Source organism: Podarcis pityusensis (genome assembly GCF_964106645.2).
Source record: "Podarcis pityusensis genome assembly, chromosome: 12".
Taxonomy (NCBI): Eukaryota; Metazoa; Chordata; class Lepidosauria; order Squamata; family Lacertidae; genus Podarcis; species Podarcis pityusensis.
Window position 1 is genome coordinate 2,982,223 of NC_138037.1, and position 15,691 is coordinate 2,997,913.

Sequence of the window (15,691 nt, forward strand, 5' to 3'; positions counted from 1 at the left end):
GAGGGAACCTAAACCTATCTCCCTATGAATTACTCTTTGGGAGACCCTCCCCGGTATATAATACCCAGTTTCCAACATCCGAGTTAGAGGTTGGAGAGTCTGAATTAACTCAATATGTGATACAGCTCCAGAGACAACTAATCCACCTCCACAGATATGCTGCCTCAAGTCAAAACATCCCCCTAGACGAAAACATCCACTCATACCGCCCAGGGGACTGGATACTAGCAAAAACACACCACAAGGTACCCCTACAACCCACCTGGGAGGGCCCCTACCAAGTACTTTTAACCACTCCAACTTCTGTTAAGGTAGCAGAAAAGACAGCCTGGCTGCATCATACCCGCTGTAAGCCGGCTCCACCACCCGAGCCCACATCGGACGAGTCGCCCTACCACATCCCACGCCGACCAGCAGAAGACGACATCAACACCGAACACGACCTACAGACCGGACCAGATCGGGGCACGCATCGCGCCCAACAGACCGGACCAGATCGGGGCACGCATCGAGCCCAACAGACCGGACCAGATCGGGGCACGCATCGAGCCCAACAGACCGGACCAGATCGGGGCACGCATCGAGCCCAACAGACCGGACCAGATCGGGGCACGAACCGGGCCCAACAGACCGGACCTGACCCAGCTCACACGTCAACACTTTGGTCTTCCGAACTCATCACCACAGCTAGCCAAAACGACCAACCCCCCATCCGCCTAAAACTCCGCAAAGCTCCACCGCTCCACCGCTCCCCATCTGACAGCTCTGCAGTTTGACAGCTCCACCGCTCCACCGCTCCCCATCTGACAGCTCTGCAGTTTGACAGCTCCACCGCTCCACCGCTCCCCATCTGACAGCTCTGCAGTTTGACAGCTCCACCGCTCCACCGCTCCCCATCTGACAGCTCTGCAGTTTGACAGCTCCACCGCTCCACCGCTCCCCATCTGACAGCTCTGCAGTTTGACAGCTCCACCGCTCCACCGCTCCCCATCTGACAGCTCTGCAGTTTGACAGCTCCACCGCTCCACCGCTCCCCATCTGACAGCTCTGCCGTTTGACAGCTCCACCGCTCCACCGCTCCCCATCTGACAGCTCTGCCGTTTGACAGCTCCACCGCTCCACCGCTCCCCATCTGACAGCTCTGCCGTTTGACAGCTCCACCGCTCCACCGCTCCCCATCTGACAGCTCTGCCGTTTGACAGCTTTACTCCCTCCGCTATGATGACCACCACCATACCCACCCTTCTCCTCCTTCATCTGACCACCACCTTCTCTCAAAACACCATGATCACACATGCCTCTTGCCCTGGATTACAAACTGAATACAAATTCCTAGACTTTGGAATTGTTGATATGGTGAAACGAGGAACATTAGACCGCCTTGGAGATTTCGAATTCTGCTTGCCAGAGACCCGCGTCCTCCTTCGACACTCCATTTCACCGATCCTAGCTACACACCAAGCCTGGGAACTTTTTATTCGCTCACCATCTTTCAAGCCACTCGGCAAACTCATCCTCACCAGAGACGGCCCTTGGAACCGTGCCCATTGCCTCAACGGCTCTTATGTACTTTTCTCTGATGGTACACCACAACAGGCACTGAACTGGACTGTCCTCGACAATGGCGGCGGTGAGTCCGTTTATACTGACCAGAACCACCCCACAGACCGTTTAATCCACGGGTTTTACTGCCAAAGAGTAGATTCTACCCCCCGTCAAACCGTCTTACAAGGGGTCTGCCTCCGAAGGTACTGCTGCATTTGGGACATCGGACTCGCCTCCAACTGGGACGGCAAGGCGTACCTAGAAGGCTGGCATCACTCAGTTACACCTGCAGCAGAATGGGACACCACCGGCCCCCAAAGATGTGGCGGCCTTACCACAAACCTAACCTACTTACTGCGCCAAGACCCCCTTCATCCTGCCGGTACTGCACCTCGACAAAGGGGGGAACTGTCAATGTCCCAAGACTCCAGCAACAATGACCTCTTGTCCACCTGGCATTCCAACACCTATGTAAAACTGATCTCTCAAATTGCAAGGCAAACAACCACCAACGAATGCTGGATTTGCGCCAATGCTCCCTCACACCTCCACAGTGGCATACCATTCCTTGGAGTGCCCCTCACCCTAGAACAACATCTTTCCGCTGACGTACGGTCCTGGAACCTGACCGCTGTTAACTTAACCCACCAGTACATCTACCTGACCGGACCCACAACAGGCGACCTCTGCCGGAAATTCAGCGGCAACGACAAAGTCATCGGGGAGAGCACCTGTAAGTACACCCTTGATATCGCATTAAATGGTAGAATTACCCTATGGCACCAAGGCAACCCCTCCACCCATCCTAGCTTACTGTCTGCATGGAAACGTGTGATGAACTTGCCTGACCCCTGGGACCCTTCCCCAATTTCTCAGTGCTTCTTCCGCACCCTCCGTACTGGGCGCATAGATTCGTGCCTGCAGGGGCTGTTCTGGATTTGCGGCCACCGCGGCTATGTATGGGCCAGCCCCCACTCCCGTGGCACCTGTTATCTTGGACTGATTTTACCTGGAGTCCGGGTTACTCAAGAGCTCCCCCCCGGAAGGAGGCGCAATAAGAGAGCAAAGGACTTGTCAGAGCTCTCTGATGTCGCAGCCAATGGGGAGACTTACGGCCGAGCCCTCTTTCCTGCGTATGGAGCCGGCTCCAACCACGTTGATATCCTCAAACTGACCGACATACTGCTAAACTTTATGGAAGAATCCAATGCAGCTACCCAATCTATCTTGACGGAGTTAACGGAGGTCAGGCAGAATTCGATTCAGAACCGCCTTGCTTTGGACTACGTTCTCGCCTCGACTGGAGGGGTCTGTGCCCTCGTGGGAACCGAGTGCTGCACACACGTCTCTGACCAGACCTTGAACATCACTGGTCATCTCAATAATATTCATAAACTGACCGATGAACTTAGAAATATCCAACATGAGGGCCTGTCAGACACTCAATTTTGGAGCTGGCTACCTGGATCTGCTTGGATAAAACAACTTTTAGGAAACGGCCTCTTAGTATTGGTCACTGTTACCATCTGCATTGCTTTCTTCTGCTGCGCAATTCACTGCTTCCCGATGTGCTGTCAAACTTGCGGTTCTTGTCCTTCTACCCTTCGCCCGCGATTGACTACCACCTATAGACCACCGACATCAGGAATTCAGTCAACCCCACTCGAAATGGGGCCCTTGCACAACCTCCGGACCCTGGACTCTAGGTATGACATGCCAAACTTCTATTGAATTATGCGGAGAAAAGGATTGCGCGGTTTCCCTACCTTCGCAATCTTATCTCCGAAGGGGGGAACTGTCGCCGGAAACCCCCCCCCCCATCTCCTTGACACGTGTTGCACAAGCACCACACTCACACATGCACACATCTCCCCTTCCTGACCCTAGGGATGTCCCTTTTAGAGGGCCATCCCTTAAAGCCTTCCGTAAATAAGGAAGCGCTGATCTTCTTAAAAAATAGCATTTATTTCTATATTTCTTCCACGTTCCGCTCTGCCCTATCTTTAGTACGAGTAGACCAGGCGCATAAACTCCAGGTCAGCCGGCAGCCGTTTCAGCCAATCAGTGTTACCGAACAGCGCCCCTTGTGGCGGCCACGCTGGTACTGCAGGCGGCAGGCCCTCGCTTCTCTGTCTCTGACAGCTTCCTAATACAAAGTTTCCGGGTTCAATTGACCGTGACTGATTTAATCAAAATGTAGCAACCACTTCCTGAGGAGTGAAAGTGCTTGAACTTCAGCAACGGTATTCTTCATAAATTCACCATAAATCAACCGTACGTCGGATTCTCATCGGACCACTTTTATTTTACTCCATATTACAAGGACTTTCAAAGGGGGGTGGCTTGTTGCCAATCAGCCATGATCCCTTGACCGAGCAGGCACGTACTCTTCAACCCTCCCCCTGTTGACACAGCAACCTTGATAGTCGCCTTGATGGACTCAGACGGAAGACTATCAAGGACACAATGAACTGCATATGCTAGTGTATTCAGCGCGGACTATGACAAAGGGACTGTGACCGGAGTCCCCTCAGGGGGCAGGAAATCGCGCCCTTCCCTTTTGTTCTCCGAAAAGGCTTATGGCAAGGAGGGGAAGGGGGCCCTGCCAGGTGTCAGGATACTCGGATTACCTGTGCGACCCCTCCTCTGGCTCCTCCTGTTTTTTAACGTCGTCATGATGTAAATATGATGTATTTCTAGGGGTGTAACTTAGGGGATTAGGAACTAATAAAAGTTGGGGTCTTCCTTTGTTCGGGGCTTCCATCTTGCTTCACCTTGTGGGCGGTGGGAGTCCTGTCGCGACAGTCTTTTCCTAAATAAAGACCGGGCCTACTGGCTGCTGTTTTGCTCTGACTTGCTCTGGCTGGTGTCTTTGCTTTTGTCCAAGGGAGCCCTCAGATTTTCCGTTAACAAAACTCATGCTGGTAGCTTGGAGAACACTGTCCAACCATCTCGTCCTCTGTCGTCCCCTTCTCCTTGTGCCCTCCATCTTTCCCAACCTCAGGGTCTTTTCCAGCGATTCTTCTCTTCTCCTGAGGTGGCCAAAGTCTTGGAGCCTCAGCTTCAGGATCTCTCCTTCCAGTGAGCACTCAGGGCTGATTTCCTTCAGAATGGAGAGGTTTGATCTTCTTGCAGTCCATGGGACTCTCAAGAGTCTCCTCCAAATTGGATTTTTAAAAGTGAAAAAAATATATTCCTGTTTAATATTTAATATTCATGTTCCTGTTTAAAGCTGCCTTGTATTTGGAATCATGAGGACTGGAATCTTAGGTGCTTTCTTTTTTATATTAAAAAAATGAGTTTATATTTAGAAACGTGAAGATTAGAACCTTGCTTTGCTTTAAAGGAAATGTCCCTAGCTAAGTGGTAGAGCACCTGCTTGGCGTGCAGAAGGTCTCAAGTTCAACCCCCGGACTGCGAGAGAGCTGTGCCTGAAATACCGGGCAGCAGCTGCCAGTCAGTGCAGACAACACTGAACTGGATGGGCCAATGGGGGTGGCGAGGAAAAGCGTGTTCCTTCCTGGCGCATGCGCGTAGCGATCAGGGTGACGCTCATCCTCCGCGCCGGCCTAGGACGCGGACGTGAGGGAAAGGAAGGTGTGGCTTAGCCGGGGGGGGTGGAGCCGAAGAGGAGATGGGCGGGGACTCGGCGCGTGCACGTCGTGGTCAGAGTGACGCTCGGCGTCATGACGTCATTTCTCATCCAGGGAGGGGGGGAGGCAAGTCATATACATCGAGGGGGTGGGCGTGGCTTAGCAGAGAGAGAGGGGGGGCGGAGCGCGCGCGCGCAGGTGCGTCGGAACGGAGCGCGAGGGGCGGGCGCATGCGCGCTGGCGCTGGCGAGGCCTGAGGCGGGGAAAGAGGCGGAGCGGCGGCTGAGGCGGCAGCGCGCGAGAGGAGAGCGAGCGGAGCCGCCGGCGCCAGAGAGAGAGAGAGAGAGAGAGAGAGAGAGAGAGAGGAGGAAGCCGGCCCTCTTTAAGGTTCCGCTCAGGTGAGGTGACGGCCTTCCTCTCGGTGGCGACGCCGCTGAGGGAAGGGGCGAGGGTTTGAGGGGCGCCAGTAGGCCGCGAGGGGGAGGGGGAGGGCGCGGCTTGAGGGGAGGGGGGAGGGGGAGAGGTTAAGCATGGACTAAGGTGAGCCCTGCGGCTGGATCAGGCCCGAGGGTGCCCCACCCAGCCCAGCTATCCTGTTCCCGCAGTGGCCGAGCGGGGGAAACCCGCCACAGCGCTTTCCCACAGAATGGGAAGGGGTCCCGAGGGTCATCTAGTCCAACCCCCTTGCAAGGCAGGGGTAGATACAGTACAGTGGTACAGTGGTTAAGTACTTAATTCGTACTGGAGATCTGTTCTTAACCTGAAACTGTTCTTAACCTGAAACACCACTTTAGCTAATGGGGCCTCCCGCTGCCGCCGTGTGATTTCTGTTCTCATCCTGAAGCAAAGAGGTACTATTTCTGGGTTAGTGGAGTCTGTAACCTGAAGCATCTGTAACCTGAGGTACCACTGTAGTGGTAGGCGAATGGACCCTCCTATCTCAGACTCAAGCATCAAATTGCCAGACAAGCAAAGGTGCTGTTTAGCAGCAAACAAAGTACATAGGTAGATAGATAAACTTTATTCGCATTAGCCCAACGGCCATAGCAACATAAAACAAGCAATATATACAATTAAAAAGACAACAGAGGGTAAAAAGGACAATAAAATGATCAAGATTATCGTTCAGATATTGGCCCTTAATCTCATTGCACCCTCGATAAACCTAACAAGGCAGGGATATGCAGGTGGCCCGTATGGGGATCGGAACTTGGGGTGTTGAACCGCCAAACTTTCTCCCCTCCTGTGATTCCCAGCGACTGGCACCGCTGCCTCCAGCTGGGGACGAAGAGCCTTTGGTAGCCCTCTCCTCCTCCATGAACCAACATTTAAAAAGCCATTCAGGTTGTTGGCCCTTGTCCCTTCCTGTGGAAGGGAGTTCCAGAGTTTAACTGTGCGCTGCAAGTCTTTTCTTTTACCTGGTCTTCCTCTTCCAACCTTCAGCTTCCTACAGGAGTGTTATGGGAGACAGAGAAAAACTTCTCTCTATCCACTTTCTGCATGCAATGCATAGTTTTATAAATGATCATGTCGCCTCTTTTTTAAAGTGTTTATTAATTTTCCAATAAAAACATCCAATTAACATATCAAATCAAATCCAATAAAAATAAAAAACTAAAATAAAAAAGGTCCAATTGTCTTCCAAATTGTAATAATTTTGTTTTGACTTCCCACAGTCTGAATTTCGAAGCGCATTCAACATCATAGTCCTGCCTCTCATCATCCTCAATGTTATTCATAATTCCATGTCCGATTTTTCCCTTCCACATTTTGACTCTGGTTCTACGATCCTCACTCATGTCAGAAAACTGATACTTTTTTTTTTCTATGGAGTGCAGATTTGTCCGTATATTGTACTCCTTGAGCTGTTTTTTCATCGCACCGCTTCATTTAATTGCATCCAATTTCAAAGTTCTGTCCAGCTCTTTGAGAGTTGTTATTTTGGCAGCTCCCAGATCGTTAATCTTTCCCGTCCAGGTGTTATCAAAGAAACAGAGAGAAATTTCCTTCTGTACCCTCCTTGTTGATTTATCTTAAACAGACTGTTTGCAATGTAGCCATATATCAGACAGTTAGCAATTGGCCTTTGGAATCTTCCCAGTCCCCCCTCCGGGCCCTAGAGGGGGGATCATGTCGCCTCTTACTCAGGCGGCTTCTAGGGGCAGGCTGAGGAGGAGGTTATATGTGTGTTAATGAACCAGTCTAATTTTTTAAATCCCGTCCTTCTTAAGAGTTGAGGGTAGTATATGGTCTATCCGTTCAATAAAAATATTTACAACAACCCTGTTAGGTGAGTGACATTGCAGGATGTTCCTACTTCACTTCTCTCCCCACCAGTAAATATCACTAATAAATTGTTATACCCTTATGCGCCACCTACCAAGTGAGGTCCATTGCAATATATGGTAACAAAAGGTGATGTGGCACCTTGAAGATTAACGCATTTTATTGTGCCATAAGCTTCCTGATGAATCCACGTAAGTGCACGCTTTAACAAAAGGCGTCAACCTTTTTAAGACAGTGCAAGACTTTTTGTTTTTAGTGCCACAGATTAAGCTAGCTAACCCTTCAATGTATGCTAACACAAATCCCTGTAGCTGAAAACTAGCGTGTCATGGAGAAAGGCAGTGGTCTAACTTTCTCTCCATTAGGCAATGATTTATTTAGCTTGCTCTGTGGGTGTGGAGGAGTATTTGAATTTCAACACTTACAGCCCAAACACATGTCTACTACATAAGAACAAGGCCTCAGGTAACTCAATATGGGGCGAAAACTATTATAGTCTTCAGTGTGCTCTAGGGATGTAGGAAGGGACAAAGTAGGGCTGTCTGTACTTACTTTGAGGAAGCCCTGTTGGGCCTTCATGCATAGGTTTGACATTAGGGGTAGGGATGAGAAAAGTATAGAATGGAGGGAACTTTCTAGGTTGGAGGGGCAGAGTGAGCATGGAATGTCATGTTGCTTCTGGCTGGAGTAGAAAGAGGACTCGGCTTTACACACACAAGCTTGCCAGGCTATTCTTCTTTTTCAATAGATGATAATATTTTTTCTGTGGTTTTTCCCCCCCCTCCTCTTCCTCTTAAAGGAGCCCAGAGAAGTGTGTAGCAGAGTAAAAAATACAATTGTTAACACCTAAAACATCTAAAAAGTACAAAACTAAAACAGTATAGCACAAGTGCAGTACTGTCAGCACTGCTCGATTTACATCAGATTTATTTCCACAAATCCTGAGCAAACGGGCATGACATCTAAAAGTAAGCAATGGGTTTGAGTCTGGTTTCACTACTCACAACAACACTTATTATAGCATTTTCAAGTGTTAATGCTTGCAACAGACCTGTAGAGTATGTTAGTATTATTATTATCTCCCATTACTGTGGAGGGACTGAGGCTGAGGGACAGTTGCTTGCCTAAAGCCACCAAGGGTGTTCATGGCAGAGGCAAGCTTTGAACCACAGACATCTTTATTCATAGCTCAGGTTGCTGCTCACTATGCCAAGACGCTTTTCCCTTCAAAGAGATGCTGTGTCTGTTAACAGTGAACAGCTTATTTCATGATGCTAACAGGAAATGGCTTACTTCATGAAGCAAGTGGTTGCATTAGCAATGCCCTATACCTCTACTCTTGAGTCATTACTTTCACCGTCACATTTTCCTAGTGTGTGTTCAAATACATTCCCTGCAACCCTGTGAGTCAGTGAGGGAGAAACTTGGCTTTCAGGAGTATCGGTGTGATTAAGAAAAAAAGTGCACAGGTCTACATGATAGACTTCTTCGCAGTTGTGAAAGCAAATAAGTGGGAGTTTTGGTAATCAGTTACAGTGGTACATTGGGTTACACACACTTCAGGTTACAGACTCTGCTAACCCAGAAATAGTACCTCGGGTTAAGAACTTTGCTTCAGGATGAGAACAGAAATCGCACAGCAGCGGCGCACCAGCAACAGGAGGCCCCATTAGCTAAAGTGGTGCTTCAGGTTAAGAACGGACCTCCAGAACGAATTAAGTTCTTAACGCGAGGTACCACTGTATTATGTTTGCCTTTATGTGCCGCCTTATGTAGCCAGGTTTTAGCTAAGTCTAGTCTCTTAATGTGATGTCTAGGTGGTTGTTTTTAAATGTGTAACTTTTATTTTTTATGAATTGTTGGTCCGCAATCTAGGGATTTTCTTTTAAAGAGAGGCAGAATAGAAATCTTAAAATTATATATGTTATATTTAAAAGTAATGAAACAATGTAGTGTCTGTGTCGAGACCTAGTTGATGACTTAATTATATTATCCATTAAATAACATGCAAATGTTCCCTTTTGAAATAAACTTCACATTATGTTGCCTTGAGGGCAGATAGAGTGATAACATTTCTCCTTCTAAAAAATGGATCTGGGTTGATGCAATATGAAATCTTCCTGAGGAGAAAGAATGTGGGTCTCAGCTGGTTTGGTTTATGGACAGGAAGTAAGGTTTTAAAAAGGGGTTTTTTTGTGGGGGGGGGGAATGTGCACCAGTGTTGTGTAGTATAAGATCATCCTGCTTTGCAGCTGGTAAGCAGGATTATCTGATCCTGCACAGTGCTCCTCCTTCACAAGTGGGAAGCTGATCATGAAGGAGCAGCAACCAGCACTTCACAGGATTGGATCCTCCTGCTTAACAGTCCTGATCCTGTGCAGTGCTGCAGGAAAACCCACGCTCTACAGGCTTGATGCTGTTTTACGGAGGCATTGGTCCCGCATGGCAGGGGCGTTGAACAGGGTGGAGAGCTATGGCACTGAGTCTACCTTCTCCCAGGAAGACAGCCAGGTAGGGCTCAGTCTGGCTCTTCTTCCTGCCCGATGTCCCATCCCCTGACAGCCAGGGATCGCTCTGGGCCCATCCAACCTGACTCACAGCAATCCTTGGTTGTGTGTGGTGGACTCATCCTTGACCCTCTGAATATTCCTGATTTGGCTCAGCACAGAGCCCTATTACTCACCATGGCAAAACACCAATAATATACTATAGTCATGAAGCAGTGGTGACAGTTGTTTTGTGGAACATGAAAGGGAAAACCATGTTGCTTTGGTACATGGCAAAGCAGTAAAAGTGTGGAAGGGGACCGTGCTATGTGTACACGTCTAGTGTCAGTTCTATAGCTAGCACAGTATGTTGCATGTCGCATGCAGGCGATCCTGATTGTAGTATGCATTGCAAGCTGGTTTTGAACTGGGCAGTTATGGAAAAGCCAGTGGCATTCTCACAATTGCTGCAGTGCCCTTTCCCACACAAAGTGCTGTTGGCCATATCTGTGATTGCTTTGTTTGCATACTACAGATGTGTAGCACTAAGGACTCCCATAGGAAATAATGTATTGCATGAAGCAGGTAAGCAAATGGAATTAGAGACATTCTTCGGGAGTTCACAAAAAAAAATTCCCCGTGTTTTCTACCATAATTTCTTTTGTTATCTCAGACAGAAAACTCCATTATCCTCAAGGCTCTTATCTAGTGGAATTTACAACTGTTTTTTGTTTTGTTTTTTTAAAAAACCAAGCGTAATATGGATTGTTAATCACTAACCTACATTTCCATTGCTGCTATTCAGGGTGGCAGTTCACCAGGGATCACCAGCCTTCTTGGGCCTGAGGGCACATTTGCAAGCCAATTAAACTGTTGTGGGCACCACAACCAAGCGCACACACACTGCAACCTGTTATATTGGTTGCATAGGAATGCTTCTCTCAAGGTGTTGTGGGGCCGGAACCCTGTGGGCTTTAAAATAGGGTACACAGATGCCACGCTGGCAACCTTCGCAGTGCATATTAAATGTGTGTTCTGACCTGCATTTAAATATTTATGATCTTTCTATTCTACTCCCCTTAAAGGACAGTACTATGTGTGGGTTGTTGTTTTTTTGAAAAATAGTGATTAGCCATAATTTCGTATGGAAGAGACATGGTGCCAGGCTGGGAAAATGTGGGATAAGAATCAAACCCTTGCTGTGACTCAGCATGATGTCTCAGTCTCTGAGAAATCAGTATTTTGGTATGGCAGAACCTACCTGTGCTTTGGAACCGCCTAGTAGTAACAGGCAGGCACCCTTGCTAAACTGTTTTAGATCCTTGCTAAAACATATTTATTCCAGTAAGTCTACCCATACATATAACATACTTATGTATATTTGGTTTTAAAACGTTGCTGATTTTATATGTGTATTATTGATTATTATTTCTTGTGCACTGCCCTGTATATATATTTGTACATTTTTTGAGGTGGTGGGCTTTTCTTTAGCCAGGGTGGTCCTGGCGATGTAGGGTACTTATTTATTTATTAAAAAAATTATATACCACTTGATTGCAGAAGAAACCTCAAAGTGGTTTACAAGGAAAAAAATTTATGAGTATAATTTTACAACCATAATTTAAAACGTACAGAAAATTAAAACCACAATAGAATAAGCTATGACAATTTAAAACTCAATCAAACTTTCTAATCTGAGAAGGGTTGTCTAAATAAAAATGTTCATCAGGCACCGAAAAGAATACAGGGAAGGAATGTATGCACATCCAAGCATTTGGGCTATTTATTGGATACATTGTTAACTTCATTCAGAGTTCATTATAAGGTTGATAATTTTACTAGATGCTAGGTTTCTCTCAACACCTTACATAGTGAGTCTTTTATTATTGTTGTTATAGATTTATATATACACCCTGCCTTTTTCCCTGACGAGACTCAAGATAAAAACAAGAACCGCTAAAAAAAAAAAAATGTTTCTCCTCTGAGGATTTGTGAGTGAAATCCTTTGTATGAAGTCATTGGGTTGGGTCCAGAGATCAGTGAGTGGAAAGGAAAAAATGCTAATCCAGGACTTGAAAAGTAAGATATTTCGGAGTTTGAGAGCACTTCCATATGTATAGAGTTTGCAATCATGGACAGGCAAGTCACGACATAGCTGTAAGAAGTTACTTGCAGATAAACTAAAAAAAATCTTGCGCGAATTTGTGTCCCTGCCATGCTTAACTAAAATATTGAGTTGTCAGTAAAACGACATCTCCATCTTCCTCGCTGCCGAGCTCTGTTTGATTAGGCCAAAGCTATAGGAAATACGTTCACAACTGGGTGTGCTGTGATGCCATCTCTGACAATTAGCCTGTTGTGTTGCTTTCTTAGATTTCTGCCTCTAACAAAAGCACAGCTAAAAGGCAGTAAGATTAATTTATGTGTCGTTCCATGCCGTATTCACAATGGGAAGCGCTGTGGTTGAGTAAGAACATTCATGTTGTGCATCTTAAGGCTTGAGGGAAAGAAGGAAGTGGTCCTTTTCATCTAAGAATCTAAGAGTTGGAAGGGATCCTGTATCTGATCACTCACTTGCTTTTCTTTTTTCCCTGCCACCTGATTACTTTCCTTATTTTCTTTTTCCTCCCCACTTTATCTCCACATCATTTCTGCCCTCCCTGATCCCTGACCTCAGTACTACTAATCTTTTCTTCATCTCATGAACATCCTCTCTGTCTCTTGCTTCAACTTGCCTTTGCTTGGCCCAGCCCTTGAGTTCTTGTTCTTTGCTCACTCTCAGGTCCTTGCTTGTCATCTCTGGAATTTAACTCTCATTTCATATTTTGCATAGTACTGATTTGCACAGATTCCAAAAACTTCACTATTCTAATACCCCTGTTGTATGTAGGTCCCTAGTTCTGAGCATTGTCTCAACAAAAGGCCAGTTCTTGCACCATTTAATTTTAATTGGGATCAAATTGAGGAGATTTCACCCCTCCCATACCCAAGAATCTCCTGATCATCTCCTGATGGTCTTTGCTGACTCTCCAGAGAGAAGGAGGCGTGTCCTGCCTATCTACTTATTCTGCCCAGCAACATATCAGTCTGTGTGAGAGAGAGTCAGTCAGTGTATCGGAGAGAGTGAGAGTGTTAGAGATCCTAGAGATAAGATTGCTGCTAAGAGCAGCTGCAGACTCTCAGTGTAGCATTGATTTATGCTTAGAATATTCAGCTCTGTATATAGCTTTGTATCATAGTTGTAGTTATAGAATAAAAGGAAGATATTTTACAGAGCTGCTCTCCGAGTGGTTTATACTCTGCAAGACTCTGCAAAACTCTGCTGCGCAACGACTGTATTATTGAGACAGTGAATCCGGTGCTCTCAGCTCTAAGCTGTGAGTCCACAGCACTGTGACCTGTTCCTGTGGGAAAAGGAGGTCTCTGGTGGTGCTACCCAGCTCGCCTAGCCCAGTCGGGGTTGAGGTGCATGAGTCCAGTTGGCGCACTGGCTCTAGGGCGATGCTGACATCGGTTATGGGCCCAGTCGTTGTTCCAGTCGTCTGACCTGACGTTGTTCCAGTCATCCCAGTCGTCCCAGTCGCCAGAGGTTTCTGTTGCTGATTGCCGGACGGTGGAACGGACGCTGCATGCTGGACTGATTTGCGGTGCCCAGAAGCAGAGCTGTTTTGGAGCAGAGTGTTCAAGCTGCCGCTGTTGCTGTTGCTGCTGCTTGATTTATGGAGGTATGTTGCTGACTGCCAAAGAAAGAAGATAGCATCCCTGTTTGCCTGTTAATTGCGCTCTGAGTGGGAGAGAGAGTGGCTGAAGGAGTCAAGGCTTTATCTGTGTTGCACGAGGGAAGTGTCTTGCTCTAAGTAATAGCAGACATGGCCTGTGCACATTCTGGCCAGATGGCTCTGTCCTTTCCTCTCCTCACGCCTGAAACCTATGCAGTTTGGCAAGTAAAGATGAAAGCGCTTTTACAGAGGGAGAAGCTATTTCACACGATAGAAGATGACCCTCCAGATAAGGATGCAGATGATTGGGCTGAGTGGCATGCTGCAGATATGAAAGCCCGAGGGACAATTATTTTGAGTGTTTCAGACCACTTGCTGGTGAACTTAGAGGGTCAAGAGACTGCACAAGCTGTTTGGCATAAGTTGAGAGATATGCATCTGAGGCAGAATGCTGGTTCCAGTGTGATTTTCTTTAAGAAGCTGTGCAGGCTGCAGTTGGAGAAAGGTGGTGATTTGCCTAGCCATCTATCTCAATTAAAGCGTCTCAGACAGGACCTTGTTCAGCGAGACCTGGCTATTTCAGAGGCTGTGTTTGCAATGTTAATGATCAATAGCCTAGATGAGTCTTATGATGGAGTAGCTGCCCAGATTTCCACAATGCCTTCTGACCGGCTAACAGAAGATTATGTGTCTAGCGTGCTCTTGAATGAGTGGGATCGCAGACAGGCTGTTAGAGAAAGCCGGGACTGTGCTGTTAAAAATGTGCTTGAAAATGTGCCTGAGTCTTCAGCAGGGGAAAGTGAAAGTGAAACTGCTGCTGTTAAAGCTTTGAAATTGAAGCGGTGCTTTTCGTGTGGAGCACAAGGCCATTTGAGTTTCCAGTGTAAGAAGTCTTCAAAGAAGAAGGGAAACTTCAGAGGCAGAGGGGGAGGAGGAAGAAATCCCCAAGCACCTGCTACTTCAAAGGCTTTGATCTCTCGCTGTTCCAGTCAACGTGGGCGGAGTTTCTTCGTGGTCGACTCTGGCTGTTCAAACCACGTGGCCAAAGATAAGAATCTCTTTGTTCAGCTTGAGAAGCAAGAGAAAGAAATTCATCAAGCAGATGGGACAGTTCTCACGAGTATGGCTCAGGGAACTGTGTTCTTAAAGAGCCTGAATGCAACTATTAAGAATGTCCTGTATGCGCCTGATATTCAGGACAATTTGTTGAGTGTTTCCCAGCTTGATCGTCAAGGGTTTAAGGTGGTGTTTGCTGAATCTCGCTGTGAAATTCTTAGAGATGGCAAGCTCATTCTGTATGCAAAATGTGTAAATGGATTGTACCAATTGCCTTTTGTTTCAGGTACAGGCACTGCAGAAGCTACTGAGAAAAAGTGTTGCAATTTAACTGTAGATAAGAATGAGAAGTTGCATGACCAATGTATTCATTATTACCATCGCGTTTATGGTCATTTGAATTTCCAGGCTGTGGCAAAAATGCCTGATATGGTTCAGGGTATGAAGTTGAAAGAATGTCCCTACCACATGAAATGTGTTTCTTGTGCAGAGAGTAAGGCAAGGCAAGCTCCCAAAGGTACAGAGTCTGGGAGAAAGGCCAAGAAACCATATGAAGTCATTCATGCAGACTTAGTGGGGCCCCTAGCGCTCTCTAGAGGCAATTCAAGGTTTTTCATGGTTCTGATAGACTCCTATTCGAAATATGTTTGGGTCTATATGCTGCAGAAAAAGTCTGAAGCCTTTACCAAGTTTCACCAGTTTTGTAAATGGCTCAGAAATGTACATATTGAGAATGTACGTTGTCTTTTCACAGACAGGGGTGGAGAGTTTTGTTCAGAAGAGTTTGAGAGTTTTCTTTCTGAACAGGGCATTGAGCATAGGACGGCCACGCCCAGATCACCCTGGCAGAATGGTTTATGTGAGAGAGTAAACCAGACCCTGCAGCAAGGAATCAGAACACTGTTACATGATTCGGGGCTGCCCAATCCCTATTGGGCTGAAGCTCTTTCATTTTTCTGTCATGTGTATAACAGGAGGTACCAGTCTAGTATAAATTGCACCCCAT

At 47.1% G+C, this 15,691-nt stretch overlaps 1 protein-coding gene across 1 annotated transcript in view; it reads left to right on the forward strand.

Moving 5' to 3' along the window:
- The first annotated feature begins 5,403 nt into the window (after nucleotides 1–5,403).
- SCAP (SREBF chaperone) overlaps nucleotides 5,404–15,691 on the forward strand; it is a 59,245-nt gene continuing 48,957 nt past the window's right edge. Inside the window, exon 1 of the mRNA XM_080973992.1 lies at nucleotides 5,404–5,536. The gene's annotated coding sequence lies outside the window, so the exon portion shown is untranslated. The remainder of the gene's footprint in view (nucleotides 5,537–15,691) is intronic.